We start from the raw sequence: 26,567 nt of genomic DNA on the forward strand, positions 1-26,567 counted from the left end.
TGCAGCAGCAAGGCCCACAGGGCTGGCTAGCTGGCTAGCCAGCAAGCAGGTAGCAATGAAAGTAGGAATCTTTCTTTTTAACCCTGTAAGGGGGTGGTGCACTGTACCCGAAGATACTGCCATATCGGGTCAATGCATAGGGCGACGGAAGCAAGCTTCGAAATCGGCCCCCGTTCTCAAAAATCCATTTAATATATGGTCCCCAGATAGGGGACGTATCAGATATTAAACTGATAAGAACAGATACTACACTTGATCTTAGCCAAAAGGCCGAGAAGCGATAACCGTGAAAGGGGCGGGCCCAACAAGGTCCCCTTCATGGGCACTATCACTGCTTGCTGTCAGGGAGGCTGCCAGACAATTTTCCATGCACACTCTGGGCTGGGGGGCAGTCAACCACCAGTACACACAGCAGAACCTAAACCCATACCATTATTGCTAAGCAGCAAGACAGGGGCCCATTGCACTCCCACGGGGCCTTTTTAAATGCAATCCATAACCCGGATTTGCCAGGAACCCTTCTTACTCCTCCTACTTGCATGTGACACTGGGCTTAGGATCTGCATAGGAAACACACACACAAGCACACACCTACCTTTGTTGCCTGCAGATGCCTCCTTGGCTGTCCCCAAACGGTATCAAACCAACACCCACGGGAAGCTGTAAGCATAGAGGACATGCCTGCACCCCATTGGACTTACCTGTGTGGGTTAAATCCGGGTTATTTGACAACCTATGGCGGTGATGGTTCTGCTCAGGCAGAGCAGTGCTGATGCTCCTCATAAAGCTGTCGCTGCTGTGAAGGTTCTAGGTGACATCACAAATCCCTATGGTTACATACACAACAAAGCTGGGTTGTTGTTGTTTACACTCTGCAAGGCCTGTGGAAGTGAGTGACATCATAGCACTGTAGTTCTGAGGGTTCTAGATGGATGCAACAATCTCCTGTTGCTTCTATGAAGGCCATAATAGACGACATCACCAAACAGCTCCATAGTCACATACACAGCAAAGGAGAGATGTTGTTTACACCTAGTGATGTCAGTGGTATTGAGTGACATCACAGCACAGTGCTAAGGCTCCTGGGCCTGGACACAGCAGCGGCTGCAATATCTCAACGGAGAATACGTTTATATATATGTGTGTGTGTGCGCGTATATATATATATATATATATATATATATATATATATATATATATATATTTCTCCGCCGAAATCACTTTTAAACCCATTTCCACCTTTTTTTCCCTTCTCTTCCTCTTACTTTTTTTTCACGTTTTTTTACGTTTTTCTCCTTTTCGCCTCTTTTCTGGGCGTATTATTCTTCTTTTTCTTCTTTTTTTTCGTCTAATGCATACCCCATCAGTGCAGCAATGCTTATTCAATACCGCCAGCAGATGGAGACACTGGGGGATAATTTTCTAAGGATTTATACTGATTTTTCCTGTCTGAATTTGTCGCACAGAAAGTTGCAGGCCAAATATGTGTGACATTTCTGCGACTTTAGCTTCTAGAGCATTTTTACAACATTATACATAGGTGCTGAATACATAAAAAGCGACTGTTCAGCGACAGACAAGTCGCATCGGCTGAAAGTAGGCCAGAATGTCAGTCCATGTTGGAGCAGGTTTAGATACAGTCTAAAGTATAGATCTCAAAGTCTGTGCACAGAATTTAGCAAGGGCCTCGCACCTTCTGATGCATCAGGTAGGTGCACAATAGCATAGCCTAACCCTCTGTACTTTGGTCTATATTGATGCGGGACATAGACAGCCAGCTGATGACCAATCCATTAGTGCAATGGATGGCTGGAAGCATTTGTCTTTGCCTTTGCAATACCACAGAAGCAATGCATGGTCAATGTACAGCAATGACACACCTGTGTGAACAGCCAGGAGACCCCCCCCCCCCCCCCATGTTATGTTACATAGTTACATAGTTAGTACGGTCGAAAAAAGACATATGTCCATCAAGTTCAACCAGGGAATTAAGGGGTAGGGGTGTGGCGCGATATTGGGGAAGGGATGAGATTTTATATTTCTTCATAAGCATTAATCTTATTTTGTCAATTAGGAACATTCAGCACCCACCCGCTATCAAGGCAGCTGCCTATCATGTCATGCCCTACCTGCACAGGTGTGCTGGCTACTCAAATGATCCAATTAAGGAGGCCATTTAGTCAGCAGCAGCAGAAGTCCTGTGCCTGGACGCTCCAACAGCGGCCAGACACAAGCAGAAGCAGCAGAAGCAGCAGCAGCAGCACCACCTTTTGTTTTTTGGCTGCAGCAGCAAGGCCCACAGGGCTGGCTAGCTGGCTAGCCAGCAAGCAGGTAGCAATGAAAGTAGGAATCTTTCTTTTTAACCCTGTAAGGGGGTGGTGCACTGTACCCGAAGATACTGCCATATCGGGTCAATGCATAGGGCGACGGAAGCAAGCTTCGAAATCGGCCCCCGTTCTCAAAAATCCATTTAATATATGGTCCCCAGATAGGGGACGTATCAGATATTAAACTGATAAGAACAGATACTACACTTGATCTTAGCCAAAAGGCCGAGAAGCGATAACCGTGAAAGGGGCGGGCCCAACAAGGTCCCCTTCATGGGCACTATCACTGCTTGCTGTCAGGGAGGCTGCCAGACAATTTTCCATGCACACTCTGGGCTGGGGGGCAGTCAACCACCAGTACACACAGCAGAACCTAAACCCATACCATTATTGCTAAGCAGCAAGACAGGGGCCCATTGCACTCCCACGGGGCCTTTTTAAATGCAATCCATAACCCGGATTTGCCAGGAACCCTTCTTACTCCTCCTACTTGCATGTGACACTGGGCTTAGGATCTGCATAGGAAACACACACACAAGCACACACCTACCTTTGTTGCCTGCAGATGCCTCCTTGGCTGTCCCCAAACGGTATCAAACCAACACCCACGGGAAGCTGTAAGCATAGAGGACATGCCTGCACCCCATTGGACTTACCTGTGTGGGTTAAATCCGGGTTATTTGACAACCTATGGCGGTGATGGTTCTGCTCAGGCAGAGCAGTGCTGATGCTCCTCATAAAGCTGTCGCTGCTGTGAAGGTTCTAGGTGACATCACAAATCCCTATGGTTACATACACAACAAAGCTGGGTTGTTGTTGTTTACACTCTGCAAGGCCTGTGGAAGTGAGTGACATCATAGCACTGTAGTTCTGAGGGTTCTAGATGGATGCAACAATCTCCTGTTGCTTCTATGAAGGCCATAATAGACGACATCACCAAACAGCTCCATAGTCACATACACAGCAAAGGAGAGATGTTGTTTACACCTAGTGATGTCAGTGGTATTGAGTGACATCACAGCACAGTGCTAAGGCTCCTGGGCCTGGACACAGCAGCGGCTGCAATATCTCAACGGAGAATACGTTTATATATATGTGTGTGTGTGCGCGTATATATATATATATATATATATATATATATATATATATATTTCTCCGCCGAAATCACTTTTAAACCCATTTCCACCTTTTTTTCCCTTCTCTTCCTCTTACTTTTTTTTCACGTTTTTTTACGTTTTTCTCCTTTTCGCCTCTTTTCTGGGCGTATTATTCTTCTTTTTCTTCTTTTTTTTCGTCTAATGCATACCCCATCAGTGCAGCAATGCTTATTCAATACCGCCAGCAGATGGAGACACTGGGGGATAATTTTCTAAGGATTTATACTGATTTTTCCTGTCTGAATTTGTCGCACAGAAAGTTGCAGGCCAAATATGTGTGACATTTCTGCGACTTTAGCTTCTAGAGCATTTTTACAACATTATACATAGGTGCTGAATACATAAAAAGCGACTGTTCAGCGACAGACAAGTCGCATCGGCTGAAAGTAGGCCAGAATGTCAGTCCATGTTGGAGCAGGTTTAGATACAGTCTAAAGTATAGATCTCAAAGTCTGTGCACAGAATTTAGCAAGGGCCTCGCACCTTCTGATGCATCAGGTAGGTGCACAATAGCATAGCCTAACCCTCTGTACTTTGGTCTATATTGATGCGGGACATAGACAGCCAGCTGATGACCAATCCATTAGTGCAATGGATGGCTGGAAGCATTTGTCTTTGCCTTTGCAATACCACAGAAGCAATGCATGGTCAATGTACAGCAATGACACACCTGTGTGAACAGCCAGGAGACCCCCCCCCCCCCCCCCAATGTTATGTTACATAGTTACATAGTTAGTACGGTCGAAAAAAGACATATGTCCATCAAGTTCAACCAGGGAATTAAGGGGTAGGGGTGTGGCGCGATATTGGGGAAGGGATGAGATTTTATATTTCTTCATAAGCATTAATCTTATTTTGTCAATTAGGAACATTCAGCACCCACCCGCTATCAAGGCAGCTGCCTATCATGTCATGCCCTACCTGCACAGGTGTGCTGGCTACTCAAATGATCCAATTAAGGAGGCCATTTAGTCAGCAGCAGCAGAAGTCCTGTGCCTGGACGCTCCAACAGCGGCCAGACACAAGCAGAAGCAGCAGAAGCAGCAGCAGCAGCACCTTTTGTTTTTTGGCTGCAGCAGCAAGGCCCACAGGGCTGGCTAGCTGGCTAGCCAGCAAGCAGGTAGCAATGAAAGTAGGAATCTTTCTTTTTAACCCTGTAAGGGGGTGGTGCACTGTACCCGAAGATACTGCCATATCGGGTCAATGCATAGGGCGACGGAAGCAAGCTTCGAAATCGGCCCCCGTTCTCAAAAATCCATTTAATATATGGTCCCCAGATAGGGGACGTATCAGATATTAAACTGATAAGAACAGATACTACACTTGATCTTAGCCAAAAGGCCGAGAAGCGATAACCGTGAAAGGGGCGGGCCCAACAAGGTCCCCTTCATGGGCACTATCACTGCTTGCTGTCAGGGAGGCTGCCAGACAATTTTCCATGCACACTCTGGGCTGGGGGGCAGTCAACCACCAGTACACACAGCAGAACCTAAACCCATACCATTATTGCTAAGCAGCAAGACAGGGGCCCATTGCACTCCCACGGGGCCTTTTTAAATGCAATCCATAACCCGGATTTGCCAGGAACCCTTCTTACTCCTCCTACTTGCATGTGACACTGGGCTTAGGATCTGCATAGGAAACACACACACAAGCACACACCTACCTTTGTTGCCTGCAGATGCCTCCTTGGCTGTCCCCAAACGGTATCAAACCAACACCCACGGGAAGCTGTAAGCATAGAGGACATGCCTGCACCCCATTGGACTTACCTGTGTGGGTTAAATCCGGGTTATTTGACAACCTATGGCGGTGATGGTTCTGCTCAGGCAGAGCAGTGCTGATGCTCCTCATAAAGCTGTCGCTGCTGTGAAGGTTCTAGGTGACATCACAAATCCCTATGGTTACATACACAACAAAGCTGGGTTGTTGTTGTTTACACTCTGCAAGGCCTGTGGAAGTGAGTGACATCATAGCACTGTAGTTCTGAGGGTTCTAGATGGATGCAACAATCTCCTGTTGCTTCTATGAAGGCCATAATAGACGACATCACCAAACAGCTCCATAGTCACATACACAGCAAAGGAGAGATGTTGTTTACACCTAGTGATGTCAGTGGTATTGAGTGACATCACAGCACAGTGCTAAGGCTCCTGGGCCTGGACACAGCAGCGGCTGCAATATCTCAACGGAGAATACGTTTATATATATGTGTGTGTGTGCGCGTATATATATATATATATATATATATATATATATATATATATATATTTCTCCGCCGAAATCACTTTTAAACCCATTTCCACCTTTTTTTCCCTTCTCTTCCTCTTACTTTTTTTTTCACGTTTTTTTACGTTTTTCTCCTTTTCGCCTCTTTTCTGGGCGTATTATTCTTCTTTTTCTTCTTTTTTTTCGTCTAATGCATACCCCATCAGTGCAGCAATGCTTATTCAATACCGCCAGCAGATGGAGACACTGGGGGATAATTTTCTAAGGATTTATACTGATTTTTCCTGTCTGAATTTGTCGCACAGAAAGTTGCAGGCCAAATATGTGTGACATTTCTGCGACTTTAGCTTCTAGAGCATTTTTACAACATTATACATAGGTGCTGAATACATAAAAAGCGACTGTTCAGCGACAGACAAGTCGCATCGGCTGAAAGTAGGCCAGAATGTCAGTCCATGTTGGAGCAGGTTTAGATACAGTCTAAAGTATAGATCTCAAAGTCTGTGCACAGAATTTAGCAAGGGCCTCGCACCTTCTGATGCATCAGGTAGGTGCACAATAGCATAGCCTAACCCTCTGTACTTTGGTCTATATTGATGCGGGACATAGACAGCCAGCTGATGACCAATCCATTAGTGCAATGGATGGCTGGAAGCATTTGTCTTTGCCTTTGCAATACCACAGAAGCAATGCATGGTCAATGTACAGCAATGACACACCTGTGTGAACAGCCAGGAGACCCCCCCCCCCCCCCCCCCCCCATGTTATGTTACATAGTTACATAGTTAGTACGGTCGAAAAAAGACATATGTCCATCAAGTTCAACCAGGGAATTAAGGGGTAGGGGTGTGGCGCGATATTGGGGAAGGGATGAGATTTTATATTTCTTCATAAGCATTAATCTTATTTTGTCAATTAGGAACATTCAGCACCCACCCGCTATCAAGGCAGCTGCCTATCATGTCATGCCCTACCTGCACAGGTGTGCTGGCTACTCAAATGATCCAATTAAGGAGGCCATTTAGTCAGCAGCAGCAGAAGTCCTGTGCCTGGACGCTCCAACAGCGGCCAGACACAAGCAGAAGCAGCAGAAGCAGCAGCAGCAGCACCACCTTTTGTTTTTTGGCTGCAGCAGCAAGGCCCACAGGGCTGGCTAGCTGGCTAGCCAGCAAGCAGGTAGCAATGAAAGTAGGAATCTTTCTTTTTAACCCTGTAAGGGGGTGGTGCACTGTACCCGAAGATACTGCCATATCGGGTCAATGCATAGGGCGACGGAAGCAAGCTTCGAAATCGGCCCCCGTTCTCAAAAATCCATTTAATATATGGTCCCCAGATAGGGGACGTATCAGATATTAAACTGATAAGAACAGATACTACACTTGATTTTTTTATCTAAAGCCGAGGAACGTGCTTTCGATTCACCCAAAGTGCAAGAAAAAGTGCAAACGTGTTACACTAAAAAAACGTGCACAAAGGATGCGGTCTATCGCAAGCCCTTCTCCGATAGGAGAGAGGCCCCCCAACAAACCTTACCCTTCGCCTCCGGACCAAAAGGTACCTGCGAGGTTCCAGGTTCGATGTCCCTTTTCGCCAAAGCTACTAGGGGACCACAAATGCTCCCGGCATCCCCCTTGGCGTTGGCCAAGGTATCTGCCCGCAGAGCCGATTGCGGTAGGTACCCTGCCAAAGCAGGGGTACCCGGGGTGTTTGCAGGGAGGTGCGGAACCTAATGGCCACACACACCTCCCCTAGACCGCCAGGAGGGACACCCAGAAGGGCTACCGCATCCTGACAAATCCTGTGAACACACAACACGCAAAAAGTGACACAGTGAGACAAAAAAATAAATAAGTGAATGTGTGCAGATATACTGCCCGGACATCCGGCCGGATCTATAAAAATTTCTCTGATCCTAGCCAGAAGGCCGGGAATCAAGAGGTGAGTGCCACAAGGTGAAGAGATTATGGTGCCCGTGCTTCAACTCAGTGAGCCTATTCTCCCAGTGAGTTTCGGCACCTCGGGGTCACCACTCCCCGAGGCACAAAAGTACCTCGGCTCTAGACCCTCTCAGCCTCATGGCGAGACCCGGAGGGAACAGGTCACATCGGGGCAGCCGTCGAGCTGATTCCTCAGAACCAGCCCCGGAAAGCCCTGGTACACCTGCATCCTCCATGCAGCACCCATCCCCACCAGCATGAAAACTGATAAGAACAGATACTACACTTGATCTTAGCCAAAAGGCCGAGAAGCGATAACCGTGAAAGGGGCGGGCCCAACAAGGTCCCCTTCATGGGCACTATCACTGCTTGCTGTCAGGGAGGCTGCCAGACAATTTTCCATGCACACTCTGGGCTGGGGGGCAGTCAACCACCAGTACACACAGCAGAACCTAAACCCATACCATTATTGCTAAGCAGCAAGACAGGGGCCCATTGCACTCCCACGGGGCCTTTTTAAATGCAATCCATAACCCGGATTTGCCAGGAACCCTTCTTACTCCTCCTACTTGCATGTGACACTGGGCTTAGGATCTGCATAGGAAACACACACACAAGCACACACCTACCTTTGTTGCCTGCAGATGCCTCCTTGGCTGTCCCCAAACGGTATCAAACCAACACCCACGGGAAGCTGTAAGCATAGAGGACATGCCTGCACCCCATTGGACTTACCTGTGTGGGTTAAATCCGGGTTATTTGACAACCTATGGCGGTGATGGTTCTGCTCAGGCAGAGCAGTGCTGATGCTCCTCATAAAGCTGTCGCTGCTGTGAAGGTTCTAGGTGACATCACAAATCCCTATGGTTACATACACAACAAAGCTGGGTTGTTGTTGTTTACACTCTGCAAGGCCTGTGGAAGTGAGTGACATCATAGCACTGTAGTTCTGAGGGTTCTAGATGGATGCAACAATCTCCTGTTGCTTCTATGAAGGCCATAATAGACGACATCACCAAACAGCTCCATAGTCACATACACAGCAAAGGAGAGATGTTGTTTACACCTAGTGATGTCAGTGGTATTGAGTGACATCACAGCACAGTGCTAAGGCTCCTGGGCCTGGACACAGCAGCGGCTGCAATATCTCAACGGAGAATACGTTTATATCTATGTGTGTGTGTGCGCATATATATATATATATATATATATATATATATATATATATATATATTTCTCCGCCGAAATCACTTTTAAACCCATTTCCACCTTTTTTTCCCTTCTCTTCCTCTTACTTTTTTTTCACGTTTTTTTACGTTTTTCTCCTTTTCGCCTCTTTTCTGGGCGTATTATTCTTCTTTTTCTTCTTTTTTTTCGTCTAATGCATACCCCATCAGTGCAGCAATGCTTATTCAATACCGCCAGCAGATGGAGACACTGGGGGATAATTTTCTAAGGATTTATACTGATTTTTCCTGTCTGAATTTGTCGCACAGAAAGTTGCAGGCCAAATATGTGTGACATTTCTGCGACTTTAGCTTCTAGAGCATTTTTACAACATTATACATAGGTGCTGAATACATAAAAAGCGACTGTTCAGCGACAGACAAGTCGCATCGGCTGAAAGTAGGCCAGAATGTCAGTCCATGTTGGAGCAGGTTTAGATACAGTCTAAAGTATAGATCTCAAAGTCTGTGCACAGAATTTAGCAAGGGCCTCGCACCTTCTGATGCATCAGGTAGGTGCACAATAGCATAGCCTAACCCTCTGTACTTTGGTCTATATTGATGCGGGACATAGACAGCCAGCTGATGACCAATCCATTAGTGCAATGGATGGCTGGAAGCATTTGTCTTTGCCTTTGCAATACCACAGAAGCAATGCATGGTCAATGTACAGCAATGACACACCTGTGTGAACAGCCAGGAGACCCCCCCCCCCCCCCCCCATGTTATGTTACATAGTTACATAGTTAGTACGGTCGAAAAAAGACATATGTCCATCAAGTTCAACCAGGGAATTAAGGGGTAGGGGTGTGGCGCGATATTGGGGAAGGGATGAGATTTTATATTTCTTCATAAGCATTAATCTTATTTTGTCAATTAGGAACATTCAGCACCCACCCGCTATCAAGGCAGCTGCCTATCATGTCATGCCCTACCTGCACAGGTGTGCTGGCTACTCAAATGATCCAATTAAGGAGGCCATTTAGTCAGCAGCAGCAGAAGTCCTGTGCCTGGACGCTCCAACAGCGGCCAGACACAAGCAGAAGCAGCAGAAGCAGCAGCAGCAGCACCACCTTTTGTTTTTTGGCTGCAGCAGCAAGGCCCACAGGGCTGGCTAGCTGGCTAGCCAGCAAGCAGGTAGCAATGAAAGTAGGAATCTTTCTTTTTAACCCTGTAAGGGGGTGGTGCACTGTACCCGAAGATACTGCCATATCGGGTCAATGCATAGGGCGACGGAAGCAAGCTTCGAAATCGGCCCCCGTTCTCAAAAATCCATTTAATATATGGTCCCCAGATAGGGGACGTATCAGATATTAAACTGATAAGAACAGATACTACACTTGATCTTAGCCAAAAGGCCGAGAAGCGATAACCGTGAAAGGGGCGGGCCCAACAAGGTCCCCTTCATGGGCACTATCACTGCTTGCTGTCAGGGAGGCTGCCAGACAATTTTCCATGCACACTCTGGGCTGGGGGGCAGTCAACCACCAGTACACACAGCAGAACCTAAACCCATACCATTATTGCTAAGCAGCAAGACAGGGGCCCATTGCACTCCCACGGGGCCTTTTTAAATGCAATCCATAACCCGGATTTGCCAGGAACCCTTCTTACTCCTCCTACTTGCATGTGACACTGGGCTTAGGATCTGCATAGGAAACACACACACAAGCACACACCTACCTTTGTTGCCTGCAGATGCCTCCTTGGCTGTCCCCAAACGGTATCAAACCAACACCCACGGGAAGCTGTAAGCATAGAGGACATGCCTGCACCCCATTGGACTTACCTGTGTGGGTTAAATCCGGGTTATTTGACAACCTATGGCGGTGATGGTTCTGCTCAGGCAGAGCAGTGCTGATGCTCCTCATAAAGCTGTCGCTGCTGTGAAGGTTCTAGGTGACATCACAAATCCCTATGGTTACATACACAACAAAGCTGGGTTGTTGTTGTTTACACTCTGCAAGGCCTGTGGAAGTGAGTGACATCATAGCACTGTAGTTCTGAGGGTTCTAGATGGATGCAACAATCTCCTGTTGCTTCTATGAAGGCCATAATAGACGACATCACCAAACAGCTCCATAGTCACATACACAGCAAAGGAGAGATGTTGTTTACACCTAGTGATGTCAGTGGTATTGAGTGACATCACAGCACAGTGCTAAGGCTCCTGGGCCTGGACACAGCAGCGGCTGCAATATCTCAACGGAGAATACGTTTATATATATGTGTGTGTGTGCGCGTATATATATATATATATATATATATATATATATATATATATATATATATATATTTCTCCGCCGAAATCACTTTTAAACCCATTTCCACCTTTTTTTCCCTTCTCTTCCTCTTACTTTTTTTTTCACGTTTTTTTACGTTTTTCTCCTTTTCGCCTCTTTTCTGGGCGTATTATTCTTCTTTTTCTTCTTTTTTTTCGTCTAATGCATACCCCATCAGTGCAGCAATGCTTATTCAATACCGCCAGCAGATGGAGACACTGGGGGATAATTTTCTAAGGATTTATACAGATTTTTCCTGTCTGAATTTGTCGCACAGAAAGTTGCAGGCCAAATATGTGTGACATTTCTGCGACTTTAGCTTCTAGAGCATTTTTACAACATTATACATAGGTGCTGAATACATAAAAAGCGACTGTTCAGCGACAGACAAGTCGCATCGGCTGAAAGTAGGCCAGAATGTCAGTCCATGTTGGAGCAGGTTTAGATACAGTCTAAAGTATAGATCTCAAAGTCTGTGCACAGAATTTAGCAAGGGCCTCGCACCTTCTGATGCATCAGGTAGGTGCACAATAGCATAGCCTAACCCTCTGTACTTTGGTCTATATTGATGCGGGACATAGACAGCCAGCTGATGACCAATCCATTAGTGCAATGGATGGCTGGAAGCATTTGTCTTTGCCTTTGCAATACCACAGAAGCAATGCATGGTCAATGTACAGCAATGACACACCTGTGTGAACAGCCAGGAGACCCCCCCCCCCCCCCCCCCATGTTATGTTACATAGTTACATAGTTAGTACGGTCGAAAAAAGACATATGTCCATCAAGTTCAACCAGGGAATTAAGGGGTAGGGGTGTGGCGCGATATTGGGGAAGGGATGAGATTTTATATTTCTTCATAAGCATTAATCTTATTTTGTCAATTAGGAACATTCAGCACCCACCCGCTATCAAGGCAGCTGCCTATCATGTCATGCCCTACCTGCACAGGTGTGCTGGCTACTCAAATGATCCAATTAAGGAGGCCATTTAGTCAGCAGCAGCAGAAGTCCTGTGCCTGGACGCTCCAACAGCGGCCAGACACAAGCAGAAGCAGCAGAAGCAGCAGCAGCAGCACCACCTTTTGTTTTTTGGCTGCAGCAGCAAGGCCCACAGGGCTGGCTAGCTGGCTAGCCAGCAAGCAGGTAGCAATGAAAGTAGGAATCTTTCTTTTTAACCCTGTAAGGGGGTGGTGCACTGTACCCGAAGATACTGCCATATCGGGTCAATGCATAGGGCGACGGAAGCAAGCTTCGAAATCGGCCCCCGTTCTCAAAAATCCATTTAATATATGGTCCCCAGATAGGGGACGTATCAGATATTAAACTGATAAGAACAGATACTACACTTGATCTTAGCCAAAAGGCCGAGAAGCGATAACCGTGAAAGGGGCGGGCCCAACAAGGTCCCCTTCATGGGCACTATCACTGCTTGCTGTCAGGGAGGCTGCCAGACAATTTTCCATGCACACTCTGGGCTGGGGGGCAGTCAACCACCAGTACACACAGCAGAACCTAAACCCATACCATTATTGCTAAGCAGCAAGACAGGGGCCCATTGCACTCCCACGGGGCCTTTTTAAATGCAATCCATAACCCGGATTTGCCAGGAACCCTTCTTACTCCTCCTACTTGCATGTGACACTGGGCTTAGGATCTGCATAGGAAACACACACACAAGCACACACCTACCTTTGTTGCCTGCAGATGCCTCCTTGGCTGTCCCCAAACGGTATCAAACCAACACCCACGGGAAGCTGTAAGCATAGAGGACATGCCTGCACCCCATTGGACTTACCTGTGTGGGTTAAATCCGGGTTATTTGACAACCTATGGCGGTGATGGTTCTGCTCAGGCAGAGCAGTGCTGATGCTCCTCATAAAGCTGTCGCTGCTGTGAAGGTTCTAGGTGACATCACAAATCCCTATGGTTACATACACAACAAAGCTGGGTTGTTGTTGTTTACACTCTGCAAGGCCTGTGGAAGTGAGTGACATCATAGCACTGTAGTTCTGAGGGTTCTAGATGGATGCAACAATCTCCTGTTGCTTCTATGAAGGCCATAATAGACGACATCACCAAACAGCTCCATAGTCACATACACAGCAAAGGAGAGATGTTGTTTACACCTAGTGATGTCAGTGGTATTGAGTGACATCACAGCACAGTGCTAAGGCTCCTGGGCCTGGACACAGCAGCGGCTGCAATATCTCAACGGAGAATACGTTTATATATATGTGTGTGTGTGCGCGTATATATATATATATATATATATATATATATATATATATATATATATATATATATATATTTCTCCGCCGAAATCACTTTTAAACCCATTTCCACCTTTTTTTCCCTTCTCTTCCTCTTACTTTTTTTTCACGTTTTTTTACGTTTTTCTCCTTTTCGCCTCTTTTCTGGGCGTATTATTCTTCTTTTTCTTCTTTTTTTTCGTCTAATGCATACCCCATCAGTGCAGCAATGCTTATTCAATACCGCCAGCAGATGGAGACACTGGGGGATAATTTTCTAAGGATTTATACTGATTTTTCCTGTCTGAATTTGTCGCACAGAAAGTTGCAGGCCAAATATGTGTGACATTTCTGCGACTTTAGCTTCTAGAGCATTTTTACAACATTATACATAGGTGCTGAATACATAAAAAGCGACTGTTCAGCGACAGACAAGTCGCATCGGCTGAAAGTAGGCCAGAATGTCAGTCCATGTTGGAGCAGGTTTAGATACAGTCTAAAGCATAGATCTCAAAGTCTGTGCACAGAATTTAGCAAGGGCCTCGCACCTTCTGATGCATCAGGTAGGTGCACAATAGCATAGCCTAACCCTCTGTACTTTGGTCTATATTGATGCGGGACATAGACAGCCAGCTGATGACCAATCCATTAGTGCAATGGATGGCTGGAAGCATTTGTCTTTGCCTTTGCAATACCACAGAAGCAATGCATGGTCAATGTACAGCAATGACACACCTGTGTGAACAGCCAGGAGACCCCCCCCCCCCCCCATGTTATGTTACATAGTTACATAGTTAGTACGGTCGAAAAAAGACATATGTCCATCAAGTTCAACCAGGGAATTAAGGGGTAGGGGTGTGGCGCGATATTGGGGAAGGGATGAGATTTTATATTTCTTCATAAGCATTAATCTTATTTTGTCAATTAGGAACATTCAGCACCCACCCGCTATCAAGGCAGCTGCCTATCATGTCATGCCCTACCTGCACAGGTGTGCTGGCTACTCAAATGATCCAATTAAGGAGGCCATTTAGTCAGCAGCAGCAGAAGTCCTGTGCCTGGACGCTCCAACAGCGGCCAGACACAAGCAGAAGCAGCAGAAGCAGCAGCAGCAGCACCACCTTTTGTTTTTTGGCTGCAGCAGCAAGGCCCACAGGGCTGGCTAGCTGGCTAGCCAGCAAGCAGGTAGCAATGAAAGTAGGAATCTTTCTTTTTAACCCTGTAAGGGGGTGGTGCACTGTACCCGAAGATACTGCCATATCGGGTCAATGCATAGGGCGACGGAAGCAAGCTTCGAAATCGGCCCCCGTTCTCAAAAATCCATTTAATATATGGTCCCCAGATAGGGGACGTATCAGATATTAAACTGATAAGAACAGATACTACACTTGATCTTAGCCAAAAGGCCGAGAAGCGATAACCGTGAAAGGGGCGGGCCCAACAAGGTCCCCTTCATGGGCACTATCACTGCTTGCTGTCAGGGAGGCTGCCAGACAATTTTCCATGCACACTCTGGGCTGGGGGGCAGTCAACCACCAGTACACACAGCAGAACCTAAACCCATACCATTATTGCTAAGCAGCAAGACAGGGGCCCATTGCACTCCCACGGGGCCTTTTTAAATGCAATCCATAACCCGGATTTGCCAGGAACCCTTCTTACTCCTCCTACTTGCATGTGACACTGGGCTTAGGATCTGCATAGGAAACACACACACAAGCACACACCTACCTTTGTTGCCTGCAGATGCCTCCTTGGCTGTCCCCAAACGGTATCAAACCAACACCCACGGGAAGCTGTAAGCATAGAGGACATGCCTGCACCCCATTGGACTTACCTGTGTGGGTTAAATCCGGGTTATTTGACAACCTATGGCGGTGATGGTTCTGCTCAGGCAGAGCAGTGCTGATGCTCCTCATAAAGCTGTCGCTGCTGTGAAGGTTCTAGGTGACATCACAAATCCCTATGGTTACATACACAACAAAGCTGGGTTGTTGTTGTTTACACTCTGCAAGGCCTGTGGAAGTGAGTGACATCATAGCACTGTAGTTCTGAGGGTTCTAGATGGATGCAACAATCTCCTGTTGCTTCTATGAAGGCCATAATAGACGACATCACCAAACAGCTCCATAGTCACATACACAGCAAAGGAGAGATGTTGTTTACACCTAGTGATGTCAGTGGTATTGAGTGACATCACAGCACAGTGCTAAGGCTCCTGGGCCTGGACACAGCAGCGGCTGCAATATCTCAACGGAGAATACGTTTATATATATGTGTGTGTGTGCGCGTATATATATATATATATATATATATATATATATATATATATATATATTTCTCCGCCGAAATCACTTTTAAACCCATTTCCACCTTTTTTTCCCTTCTCTTCCTCTTACTTTTTTTTCACGTTTTTTTACGTTTTTCTCCTTTTGGCCTCTTTTCTGGGCGTATTATTCTTCTTTTTCTTCTTTTTTTTCGTCTAATGCATACCCCATCAGTGCAGCAATGCTTATTCAATACCGCCAGCAGATGGAGACACTGGGGGATAATTTTCTAAGGATTTATACTGATTTTTCCTGTCTGAATTTGTCGCACAGAAAGTTGCAGGCCAAATATGTGTGACATTTCTGCGACTTTAGCTTCTAGAGCATTTTTACAACATTATACATAGGTGCTGAATACATAAAAAGCGACTGTTCAGCGACAGACAAGTCGCATCGGCTGAAAGTAGGCCAGAATGTCAGTCCATGTTGGAGCAGGTTTAGATACAGTCTAAAGTATAGATCTCAAAGTCTGTGCACAGAATTTAGCAAGGGCCTCGCACCTTCTGATGCATCAGGTAGGTGCACAATAGCATAGCCTAACCCTCTGTACTTTGGTCTATATTGATGCGGGACATAGACAGCCAGCTGATGACCAATCCATTAGTGCAATGGATGGCTGGAAGCATTTGTCTTTGCCTTTGCAATACCACAGAAGCAATGCATGGTCAATGTACAGCAATGACACACCTGTGTGAACAGCCAGGAGACCCCCCCCCCCCCCCCATGTTATGTTACATAGTTACATAGTTAGTACGGTCGAAAAAAGACATATGTCCATCAAGTTCAACCAGGGAATTAAGGGGTAGGGGTGTGGCGCGATATTGGGGAAGGGATGAGATTTTATATTTCTTCATAAGCATTAATCTTATTTTGTCAATTAGGAACATTCAGCACCCACCCGCTATCAAGGCAGCTGCCTATCATGTCATGCCCTACCTGCACAGGTGTGCTGGCTACTCAAATGATCCAATTAAGGAGGCCATTTAGTCAGCAGCAGCAGAAGTCCTGTGCCTGGACGCTCCAACAGCGGCCAGACACAAGCAGAAGCAGCAGAAGCAGCAGCAGCAGCACCACCTTTTGTTTTTTGGCTGCAGCAGCAAGGCCCACAGGGCTGGCTAGCTGGCTAGCCAGCAAGCAGGTAGCAATGAAAGTAGGAATCTTTCTTTTTAACCCTGTAAGGGGGTGGTGCACTGTACCCGAAGATACTGCCATATCGGGTCAATGCATAGGGCGACGGAAGCAAGCTTCGAAATCGGCCCCCGTTCTCAAAAATCCATTTAATATATGGTCCCCAGATAGGGGACGTATCAGATATTAAACTGATAAGAACAGATACTACACTTGATCTTAGCCAAAAGGCCGAGAAGCGATAACCGTGAAAGGGGCGGGCCCAACAAGGTCCCCTTCATGGGCACTATCACTGCTTGCTGTCAGGGAGGCTGCCAGACAATTTTCCATGCACACTCTGGGCTGGGGGGCAGTCAACCACCAGTACACACAGCAGAACCTAAACTCATACCATTATTGCTAAGCAGCAAGACAGGGGCCCATTGCACTCCCACGGGGCCTTTTTAAATGCAATCCATAACCCGGATTTGCCAGGAACCCTTCTTACTCCTCCTACTTGCATGTGACACTGGGCTTAGGATCTGCATAGGAAACACACACACAAGCACACACCTACCTTTGTTGCCTGCAGATGCCTCCTTGGCTGTCCCCAAACGGTATCAAACCAACACCCACGGGAAGCTGTAAGCATAGAGGACATGCCTGCACCCCATTGGACTTACCTGTGTGGGTTAAATCCGGGTTATTTGACAACCTATGGCGGTGATGGTTCTGCTCAGGCAGAGCAGTGCTGATGCTCCTCATAAAGCTGTCGCTGCTGTGAAGGTTCTAGGTGACATCACAAATCCCTATGGTTACATACACAACAAAGCTGGGTTGTTGTTGTTTACACTCTGCAAGGCCTGTGGAAGTGAGTGACATCATAGCACTGTAGTTCTGAGGGTTCTAGATGGATGCAACAATCTCCTGTTGCTTCTATGAAGGCCATAATAGACGACATCACCAAACAGCTCCATAGTCACATACACAGCAAAGGAGAGATGTTGTTTACACCTAGTGATGTCAGTGGTATTGAGTGACATCACAGCACAGTGCTAAGGCTCCTGGGCCTGGACACAGCAGCGGCTGCAATATCTCAACGGAGAATACGTTTATATATATGTGTGTGTGTGCGCGTATATATATATATATATATATATATATATATATATATATATATATATATATATATTTCTCCGCCGAAATCACTTTTAAACCCATTTCCACCTTTTTTTCCCTTCTCTTCCTCTTACTTTTTTTTCACGTTTTTTTACGTTTTTCTCCTTTTCGCCTCTTTTCTGGGCGTATTATTCTTCTTTTTCTTCTTTTTTTTCGTCTAATGCATACCCCATCAGTGCAGCAATGCTTATTCAATACCGCCAGCAGATGGAGACACTGGGGGATAATTTTCTAAGGATTTATACTGATTTTTCCTGTCTGAATTTGTCGCACAGAAAGTTGCAGGCCAAATATGTGTGACATTTCTGCGACTTTAGCTTCTAGAGCATTTTTACAACATTATACATAGGTGCTGAATACATAAAAAGCGACTGTTCAGCGACAGACAAGTCGCATCGGCTGAAAGTAGGCCAGAATGTCAGTCCATGTTGGAGCAGGTTTAGATACAGTCTAAAGTATAGATCTCAAAGTCTGTGCACAGAATTTAGCAAGGGCCTCGCACCTTCTGATGCATCAGGTAGGTGCACAATAGCATAGCCTAACCCTCTGTACTTTGGTCTATATTGATGCGGGACATAGACAGCCAGCTGATGACCAATCCATTAGTGCAATGGATGGCTGGAAGCATTTGTCTTTGCCTTTGCAATACCACAGAAGCAATGCATGGTCAATGTACAGCAATGACACACCTGTGTGAACAGCCAGGAGACCCCCCCCCCCCATGTTATGTTACATAGTTACATAGTTAGTACGGTGGAAAAAAGACATATGTCCATCAAGTTCAACCAGGGAATTAAGGGGTAGGGGTGTGGCGCGATATTGGGGAAGGGATGAGATTTTATATTTCTTCAAAAGCATTAATCTTATTTTGTCAATTAGGAACATTCAGCACCCACCCGCTATCAAGGCAGCTGCCTATCATGTCATGCCCTACCTGCACAGGTGTGCTGGCTACTCAAATGATCCAATTAAGGAGGCCATTTAGTCAGCAGCAGCAGAAGTCCTGTGCCTGGACGCTCCAACAGCGGCCAGACACAAGCAGAAGCAGCAGAAGCAGCAGCAGCAGCACCACCTTTTGTTTTTTGGCTGCAGCAGCAAGGCCCACAGGGCTGGCTAGCTGGCTAGCCAGCAAGCAGGTAGCAATGAAAGTAGGAATCTTTCTTTTTAACCCTGTAAGGGGGTGGTGCACTGTACCCGAAGATACTGCCATATCGGGTCAATGCATAGGGCGACGGAAGCAAGCTTCGAAATCGGCCCCCGTTCTCAAAAATCCATTTAATATATGGTCCCCAGATAGGGGACGTATCAGATATTAAACTGATAAGAACAGATACTACACTTGATCTTAGCCAAAAGGCCGAGAAGCGATAACCGTGAAAGGGGCGGGCCCAACAAGGTCCCCTTCATGGGCACTATCACTGCTTGCTGTCAGGGAGGCTGCCAGACAATTTTCCATGCACACTCTGGGCTGGGGGGCAGTCAACCACCAGTACACACAGCAGAACCTAAACCCATACCATTATTGCTAAGCAGCAAGACAGGGGCCCATTGCACTCCCACGGGGCCTTTTTAAATGCAATCCATAACCCGGATTTGCCAGGAACCCTTCTTACTCCTCCTACTTGCATGTGACACTGGGCTTAGGATCTGCATAGGAAACACACACACAAGCACACACCTACCTTTGTTGCCTGCAGATGCCTCCTTGGCTGTCCCCAAACGGTATCAAACCAACACCCACGGGAAGCTGTAAGCATAGAGGACATGCCTGCACCCCATTGGACTTACCTGTGTGGGTTAAATCCGGGTTATTTGACAACCTATGGCGGTGATGGTTCTGCTCAGGCAGAGCAGTGCTGATGCTCCTCATAAAGCTGTCGCTGCTGTGAAGGTTCTAGGTGACATCACAAATCCCTATGGTTACATACACAACAAAGCTGGGTTGTTGTTGTTTACACTCTGCAAGGCCTGTGGAAGTGAGTGACATCATAGCACTGTAGTTCTGAGGGTTCTAGATGGATGCAACAATCTCCTGTTGCTTCTATGAAGGCCATAATAGACGACATCACCAAACAGCTCCATAGTCACATACACAGCAAAGGAGAGATGTTGTTTACACCTAGTGATGTCAGTGGTATTGAGTGACATCACAGCACAGTGCTAAGGCTCCTGGGCCTGGACACAGCAGCGGCTGCAATATCTCAACGGAGAATACGTTTATATATATGTGTGTGTGTGCGCGTATATATATATATATATATATATATATATATATATATATATATATATATATATATTTCTCCGCCGAAATCACTTTTAAACCCATTTCCACCTTTTTTTCCCTTCTCTTCCTCTTACTTTTTTTTCACGTTTTTTTACGTTTTTCTCCTTTTCGCCTCTTTTCTGGGCGTATTATTCTTCTTTTTCTTCTTTTTTTTCGTCTAATGCATACCCCATCAGTGCAGCAATGCTTATTCAATACCGCCAGCAGATGGAGACACTGGGGGATAATTTTCTAAGGATTTATACTGATTTTTCCTGTCTGAATTTGTCGCACAGAAAGTTGCAGGCCAAATATGTGTGACATTTCTGCGACTTTAGCTTCTAGAGCATTTTTACAACATTATACATAGGTGCTGAATACATAAAAAGCGACTGTTCAGCGACAGACAAGTCGCATCGGCTGAAAGTAGGCCAGAATGTCAGTCCATGTTGGAGCAGGTTTAGATACAGTCTAAAGTATAGATCTCAAAGTCTGTGCACAGAATTTAGCAAGGGCCTCGCACCTTCTGATGCATCAGGTAGGTGCACAATAGCATAGCCTAACCCTCTGTACTTTGGTCTATATTGATGCGGGACATAGACAGCCAGCTGATGACCAATCCATTAGTGCAATGGATGGCTGGAAGCATTTGTCTTTGCCTTTGCAATACCACAGAAGCAATGCATGGTCAATGTACAGCAATGACACACCTGTGTGAACAGCCAGGAGACCCCCCCCCCCCCCCCCCCATGTTATGTTACATAGTTACATAGTTAGTACGGTCGAAAAAAGACATATGTCCATCAAGTTCAACCAGGGAATTAAGGGGTAGGGGTGTGGCGCGATATTGGGGAAGGGATGAGATTTTATATTTCTTCATAAGCATTAATCTTATTTTGTCAATTAGGAACATTCAGCACCCACCCGCTATCAAGGCAGCTGCCTATCATGTCATGCCCTACCTGCACAGGTGTGCTGGCTACTCAAATGATCCAATTAAGGAGGCCATTTAGTCAGCAGCAGCAGAAGTCCTGTGCCTGGACGCTCCAACAGCGGCCAGACACAAGCAGAAGCAGCAGAAGCAGCAGCAGCAGCACCACCTTTTGTTTTTTGGCTGCAGCAGCAAGGCCCACAGGGCTGGCTAGCTGGCTAGCCAGCAAGCAGGTAGCAATGAAAGTAGGAATCTTTCTTTTTAACCCTGTAAGGGGGTGGTGCACTGTACCCGAAGATACTGCCATATCGGGTCAATGCATAGGGCGACGGAAGCAAGCTTCGAAATCGGCCCCCGTTCTCAAAAATCCATTTAATATATGGTCCCCAGATAGGGGACATATCAGATATTAAACTGATAAGAACAGATACTACACTTGATCTTAGCCAAAAGGCCGAGAAGCGATAACCGTGAAAGGGGCGGGCCCAACAAGGTCCCCTTCATGGGCACTATCACTGCTTGCTGTCAGGGAGGCTGCCAGACAATTTTCCATGCACACTCTGGGCTGGGGGGCAGTCAACCACCAGTACACACAGCAGAACCTAAACCCATACCATTATTGCTAAGCAGCAAGACAGGGGCCCATTGCACTCCCACGGGGCCTTTTTAAATGCAATCCATAACCCGGATTTGCCAGGAACCCTTCTTACTCCTCCTACTTGCATGTGACACTGGGCTTAGGATCTGCATAGGAAACACACACACAAGCACACACCTACCTTTGTTGCCTGCAGATGCCTCCTTGGCTGTCCCCAAACGGTATCAAACCAACACCCACGGGAAGCTGTAAGCATAGAGGACATGCCTGCACCCCATTGGACTTACCTGTGTGGGTTAAATCCGGGTTATTTGACAACCTATGGCGGTGATGGTTCTGCTCAGGCAGAGCAGTGCTGATGCTCCTCATAAAGCTGTCGCTGCTGTGAAGGTTCTAGGTGACATCACAAATCCCTATGGTTACATACACAACAAAGCTGGGTTGTTGTTGTTTACACTCTGCAAGGCCTGTGGAAGTGAGTGACATCATAGCACTGTAGTTCTGAGGGTTCTAGATGGATGCAACAATCTCCTGTTGCTTCTATGAAGGCCATAATAGACGACATCACCAAACAGCTCCATAGTCACATACACAGCAAAGGAGAGATGTTGTTTACACCTAGTGATGTCAGTGGTATTGAGTGACATCACAGCACAGTGCTAAGGCTCCTGGGCCTGGACACAGCAGCGGCTGCAATATCTCAACGGAGAATACGTTTATATATATGTGTGTGTGTGCGCGTATATATATATATATATATATATATATATATATATATATATATATTTCTCCGCCGAAATCACTTTTAAACCCATTTCCACCTTTTTTTCCCTTCTCTTCCTCTTACTTTTTTTTCACGTTTTTTTACGTTTTTCTCCTTTTGGCCTCTTTTCTGGGCGTATTATTCTTCTTTTTCTTCTTTTTTTTCGTCTAATGCATACCCCATCAGTGCAGCAATGCTTATTCAATACCGCCAGCAGATGGAGACACTGGGGGATAATTTTCTAAGGATTTATACTGATTTTTCCTGTCTGAATTTGTCGCACAGAAAGTTGCAGGCCAAATATGTGTGACATTTCTGCGACTTTAGCTTCTAGAGCATTTTTACAACATTATACATAGGTGCTGAATACATAAAAAGCGACTGTTCAGCGACAGACAAGTCGCATCGGCTGAAAGTAGGCCAGAATGTCAGTCCATGTTGGAGCAGGTTTAGATACAGTCTAAAGTATAGATCTCAAAGTCTGTGCACAGAATTTAGCAAGGGCCTCGCACCTTCTGATGCATCAGGTAGGTGCACAATAGCATAGCCTAACCCTCTGTACTTTGGTCTATATTGATGCGGGACATAGACAGCCAGCTGATGACCAATCCATTAGTGCAATGGATGGCTGGAAGCATTTGTCTTTGCCTTTGCAATACCACAGAAGCAATGCATGGTCAATGTACAGCAATGACACACCTGTGTGAACAGCCAGGAGACCCCCCCCCCCCCCCATGTTATGTTACATAGTTACATAGTTAGTACGGTCGAAAAAAGACATATGTCCATCAAGTTCAACCAGGGAATTAAGGGGTAGGGGTGTGGCGCGATATTGGGGAAGGGATGAGATTTTATATTTCTTCATAAGCATTAATCTTATTTTGTCAATTAGGAACATTCAGCACCCACCCGCTATCAAGGCAGCTGCCTATCATGTCATGCCCTACCTGCACAGGTGTGCTGGCTACTCAAATGATCCAATTAAGGAGGCCATTTAGTCAGCAGCAGCAGAAGTCCTGTGCCTGGACGCTCCAACAGCGGCCAGACACAAGCAGAAGCAGCAGAAGCAGCAGCAGCAGCACCACCTTTTGTTTTTTGGCTGCAGCAGCAAGGCCCACAGGGCTGGCTAGCTGGCTAGCCAGCAAGCAGGTAGCAATGAAAGTAGGAATCTTTCTTTTTAACCCTGTAAGGGGGTGGTGCACTGTACCCGAAGATACTGCCATATCGGGTCAATGCATAGGGCGACGGAAGCAAGCTTCGAAATCGGCCCCCGTTCTCAAAAATCCATTTAATATATGGTCCCCAGATAGGGGACGTATCAGATATTAAACTGATAAGAACAGATACTACACTTGATCTTAGCCAAAAGGCCGAGAAGCGATAACCGTGAAAGGGGCGGGCCCAACAAGGTCCCCTTCATGGGCACTATCACTGCTTGCTGTCAGGGAGGCTGCCAGACAATTTTCCATGCACACTCTGGGCTGGGGGGCAGTCAACCACCAGTACACACAGCAGAACCTAAACCCATACCATTATTGCTAAGCAGCAAGACAGGGGCCCATTGCACTCCCACGGGGCCTTTTTAAATGCAATCCATAACCCGGATTTGCCAGGAACCCTTCTTACTCCTCCTACTTGCATGTGACACTGGGCTTAGGATCTGCATAGGAAACACACACACAAGCACACACCTACCTTTGTTGCCTGCAGATGCCTCCTTGGCTGTCCCCAAACGGTATCAAACCAACACCCACGGGAAGCTGTAAGCATAGAGGACATGCCTGCACCCCATTGGACTTACCTGTGTGGGTTAAATCCGGGTTATTTGACAACCTATGGCGGTGATGGTTCTGCTCAGGCAGAGCAGTGCTGATGCTCCTCATAAAGCTGTCGCTGCTGTGAAGGTTCTAGGTGACATCACAAATCCCTATGGTTACATACACAACAAAGCTGGGTTGTTGTTGTTTACACTCTGCAAGGCCTGTGGAAGTGAGTGACATCATAGCACTGTAGTTCTGAGGGTTCTAGATGGATGCAACAATCTCCTGTTGCTTCTATGAAGGCCATAATAGACGACATCACCAAACAGCTCCATAGTCACATACACAGCAAAGGAGAGATGTTGTTTACACCTAGTGATGTCAGTGGTATTGAGTGACATCACAGCACAGTGCTAAGGCTCCTGGGCCTGGACACAGCAGCGGCTGCAATATCTCAACGGAGAATACGTTTATATATATGTGTGTGTGTGCGCGTATATATATATATATATATATATATATATATATATATATATATATATTCTCCGCCGAAATCACTTTTAAACCCATTTCCACCTTTTTTTCCCTTCTCTTCCTCTTACTTTTTTTTCACGTTTTTTTACGTTTTTCTCCTTTTCGCCTCTTTTCTGGGCGTATTATTCTTCTTTTTCTTCTTTTTTTTCGTCTAATGCATACCCCATCAGTGCAGCAATGCTTATTCAATACCGCCAGCAGATGGAGACACTGGGGGATAATTTTCTAAGGATTTATACTGATTTTTCCTGTCTGAATTTGTCGCACAGAAAGTTGCAGGCCAAATATGTGTGACATTTCTGCGACTTTAGCTTCTAGAGCATTTTTACAACATTATACATAGGTGCTGAATACATAAAAAGCGACTGTTCAGCGACAGACAAGTCGCATCGGCTGAAAGTAGGCCAGAATGTCAGTCCATGTTGGAGCAGGTTTAGATACAGTCTAAAGTATAGATCTCAAAGTCTGTGCACAGAATTTAGCAAGGGCCTCGCACCTTCTGATGCATCAGGTAGGTGCACAATAGCATAGCCTAACCCTCTGTACTTTGGTCTATATTGATGCGGGACATAGACAGCCAGCTGATGACCAATCCATTAGTGCAATGGATGGCTGGAAGCATTTGTCTTTGCCTTTGCAATACCACAGAAGCAATGCATGGTCAATGTACAGCAATGACACACCTGTGTGAACAGCCAGGAGACCCCCCCCCCCCCATGTTATGTTACATAGTTACATAGTTAGTACGGTGGAAAAAAGACATATGTCCATCAAGTTCAACCAGGGAATTAAGGGGTAGGGGTGTGGCGCGATATTGGGGAAGGGATGAGATTTTATATTTCTTCAAAAGCATTAATCTTATTTTGTCAATTAGGAACATTCAGCACCCACCCGCTATCAAGGCAGCTGCCTATCATGTCATGCCCTACCTGCACAGGTGTGCTGGCTACTCAAATGATCCAATTAAGGAGGCCATTTAGTCAGCAGCAGCAGAAGTCCTGTGCCTGGACGCTCCAACAGCGGCCAGACACAAGCAGAAGCAGCAGAAGCAGCAGCAGCAGCACCACCTTTTGTTTTTTGGCTGCAGCAGCAAGGCCCACAGGGCTGGCTAGCTGGCTAGCCAGCAAGCAGGTAGCAATGAAAGTAGGAATCTTTCTTTTTAACCCTGTAAGGGGGTGGTGCACTGTACCCGAAGATACTGCCATATCGGGTCAATGCATAGGGCGACGGAAGCAAGCTTCGAAATCGGCCCCCGTTCTCAAAAATCCATTTAATATATGGTCCCCAGATAGGGGACGTATCAGATATTAAACTGATAAGAACAGATACTACACTTGATCTTAGCCAAAAGGCCGAGAAGCGATAACCGTGAAAGGGGCGGGCCCAACAAGGTCCCCTTCATGGGCACTATCACTGCTTGCTGTCAGGGAGGCTGCCAGACAATTTTCCATGCACACTCTGGGCTGGGGGGCAGTCAACCACCAGTACACACAGCAGAACCTAAACCCATACCATTATTGCTAAGCAGCAAGACAGGGGCCCATTGCACTCCCACGGGGCCTTTTTAAATGCAATCCATAACCCGGATTTGCCAGGAACCCTTCTTACTCCTCCTACTTGCATGTGACACTGGGCTTAGGATCTGCATAGGAAACACACACACAAGCACACACCTACCTTTGTTGCCTGCAGATGC

General features: G+C 46.3%; 12 non-coding genes and 1 pseudogene across 12 annotated transcripts; all 13 read right to left on the reverse strand.

Annotated features, from left to right (window-relative positions):
- Positions 1-91: 91 nt before the first annotated feature.
- On the reverse strand, positions 92-282 carry LOC130304721 (U2 spliceosomal RNA). The gene has a single exon (XR_008854447.1). It is a non-coding gene; the product is annotated as a U2 spliceosomal RNA (small nuclear RNA).
- A 2,091-nt stretch (positions 283-2,373) lies between these two features.
- On the reverse strand, positions 2,374-2,564 carry LOC130304722 (U2 spliceosomal RNA). The gene has a single exon (XR_008854448.1). It is a non-coding gene; the product is annotated as a U2 spliceosomal RNA (small nuclear RNA).
- Positions 2,565-4,646: 2,082 nt separating this feature from the next.
- LOC130304723 (U2 spliceosomal RNA) lies at positions 4,647-4,837 on the reverse strand. Its single transcript, XR_008854449.1, has one exon. It is a non-coding gene; the product is annotated as a U2 spliceosomal RNA (small nuclear RNA).
- A 2,094-nt stretch (positions 4,838-6,931) lies between these two features.
- Positions 6,932-7,116, reverse strand: LOC130304755 (U2 spliceosomal RNA). Its single transcript, XR_008854479.1, has one exon. It is a non-coding gene; the product is annotated as a U2 spliceosomal RNA (small nuclear RNA).
- Positions 7,117-7,806: 690 nt separating this feature from the next.
- LOC130304758 (U2 spliceosomal RNA) lies at positions 7,807-7,966 on the reverse strand (annotated as a pseudogene).
- Positions 7,967-10,055: 2,089 nt separating this feature from the next.
- Positions 10,056-10,246, reverse strand: LOC130304724 (U2 spliceosomal RNA). Its single transcript, XR_008854450.1, has one exon. It is a non-coding gene; the product is annotated as a U2 spliceosomal RNA (small nuclear RNA).
- Positions 10,247-12,345: 2,099 nt separating this feature from the next.
- LOC130304725 (U2 spliceosomal RNA) lies at positions 12,346-12,536 on the reverse strand. Its single transcript, XR_008854451.1, has one exon. It is a non-coding gene; the product is annotated as a U2 spliceosomal RNA (small nuclear RNA).
- Positions 12,537-14,636: 2,100 nt separating this feature from the next.
- On the reverse strand, positions 14,637-14,827 carry LOC130304726 (U2 spliceosomal RNA). Its single transcript, XR_008854452.1, has one exon. It is a non-coding gene; the product is annotated as a U2 spliceosomal RNA (small nuclear RNA).
- A 2,089-nt stretch (positions 14,828-16,916) lies between these two features.
- On the reverse strand, positions 16,917-17,107 carry LOC130304729 (U2 spliceosomal RNA). Its single transcript, XR_008854454.1, has one exon. It is a non-coding gene; the product is annotated as a U2 spliceosomal RNA (small nuclear RNA).
- A 2,093-nt stretch (positions 17,108-19,200) lies between these two features.
- LOC130304730 (U2 spliceosomal RNA) lies at positions 19,201-19,391 on the reverse strand. Its single transcript, XR_008854455.1, has one exon. It is a non-coding gene; the product is annotated as a U2 spliceosomal RNA (small nuclear RNA).
- Positions 19,392-21,491: 2,100 nt separating this feature from the next.
- LOC130304716 (U2 spliceosomal RNA) lies at positions 21,492-21,682 on the reverse strand. Its single transcript, XR_008854442.1, has one exon. It is a non-coding gene; the product is annotated as a U2 spliceosomal RNA (small nuclear RNA).
- Positions 21,683-23,768: 2,086 nt separating this feature from the next.
- On the reverse strand, positions 23,769-23,959 carry LOC130304731 (U2 spliceosomal RNA). Its single transcript, XR_008854456.1, has one exon. It is a non-coding gene; the product is annotated as a U2 spliceosomal RNA (small nuclear RNA).
- A 2,085-nt stretch (positions 23,960-26,044) lies between these two features.
- On the reverse strand, positions 26,045-26,235 carry LOC130304732 (U2 spliceosomal RNA). The gene has a single exon (XR_008854457.1). It is a non-coding gene; the product is annotated as a U2 spliceosomal RNA (small nuclear RNA).
- Between the last annotated feature and the right edge of the window lie 332 nt (positions 26,236-26,567).

Source organism: Hyla sarda, unplaced genomic scaffold, assembly GCF_029499605.1.
Source record: "Hyla sarda isolate aHylSar1 unplaced genomic scaffold, aHylSar1.hap1 scaffold_1289, whole genome shotgun sequence".
NCBI lineage: Eukaryota > Metazoa > Chordata > Amphibia > Anura > Hylidae > Hyla > Hyla sarda.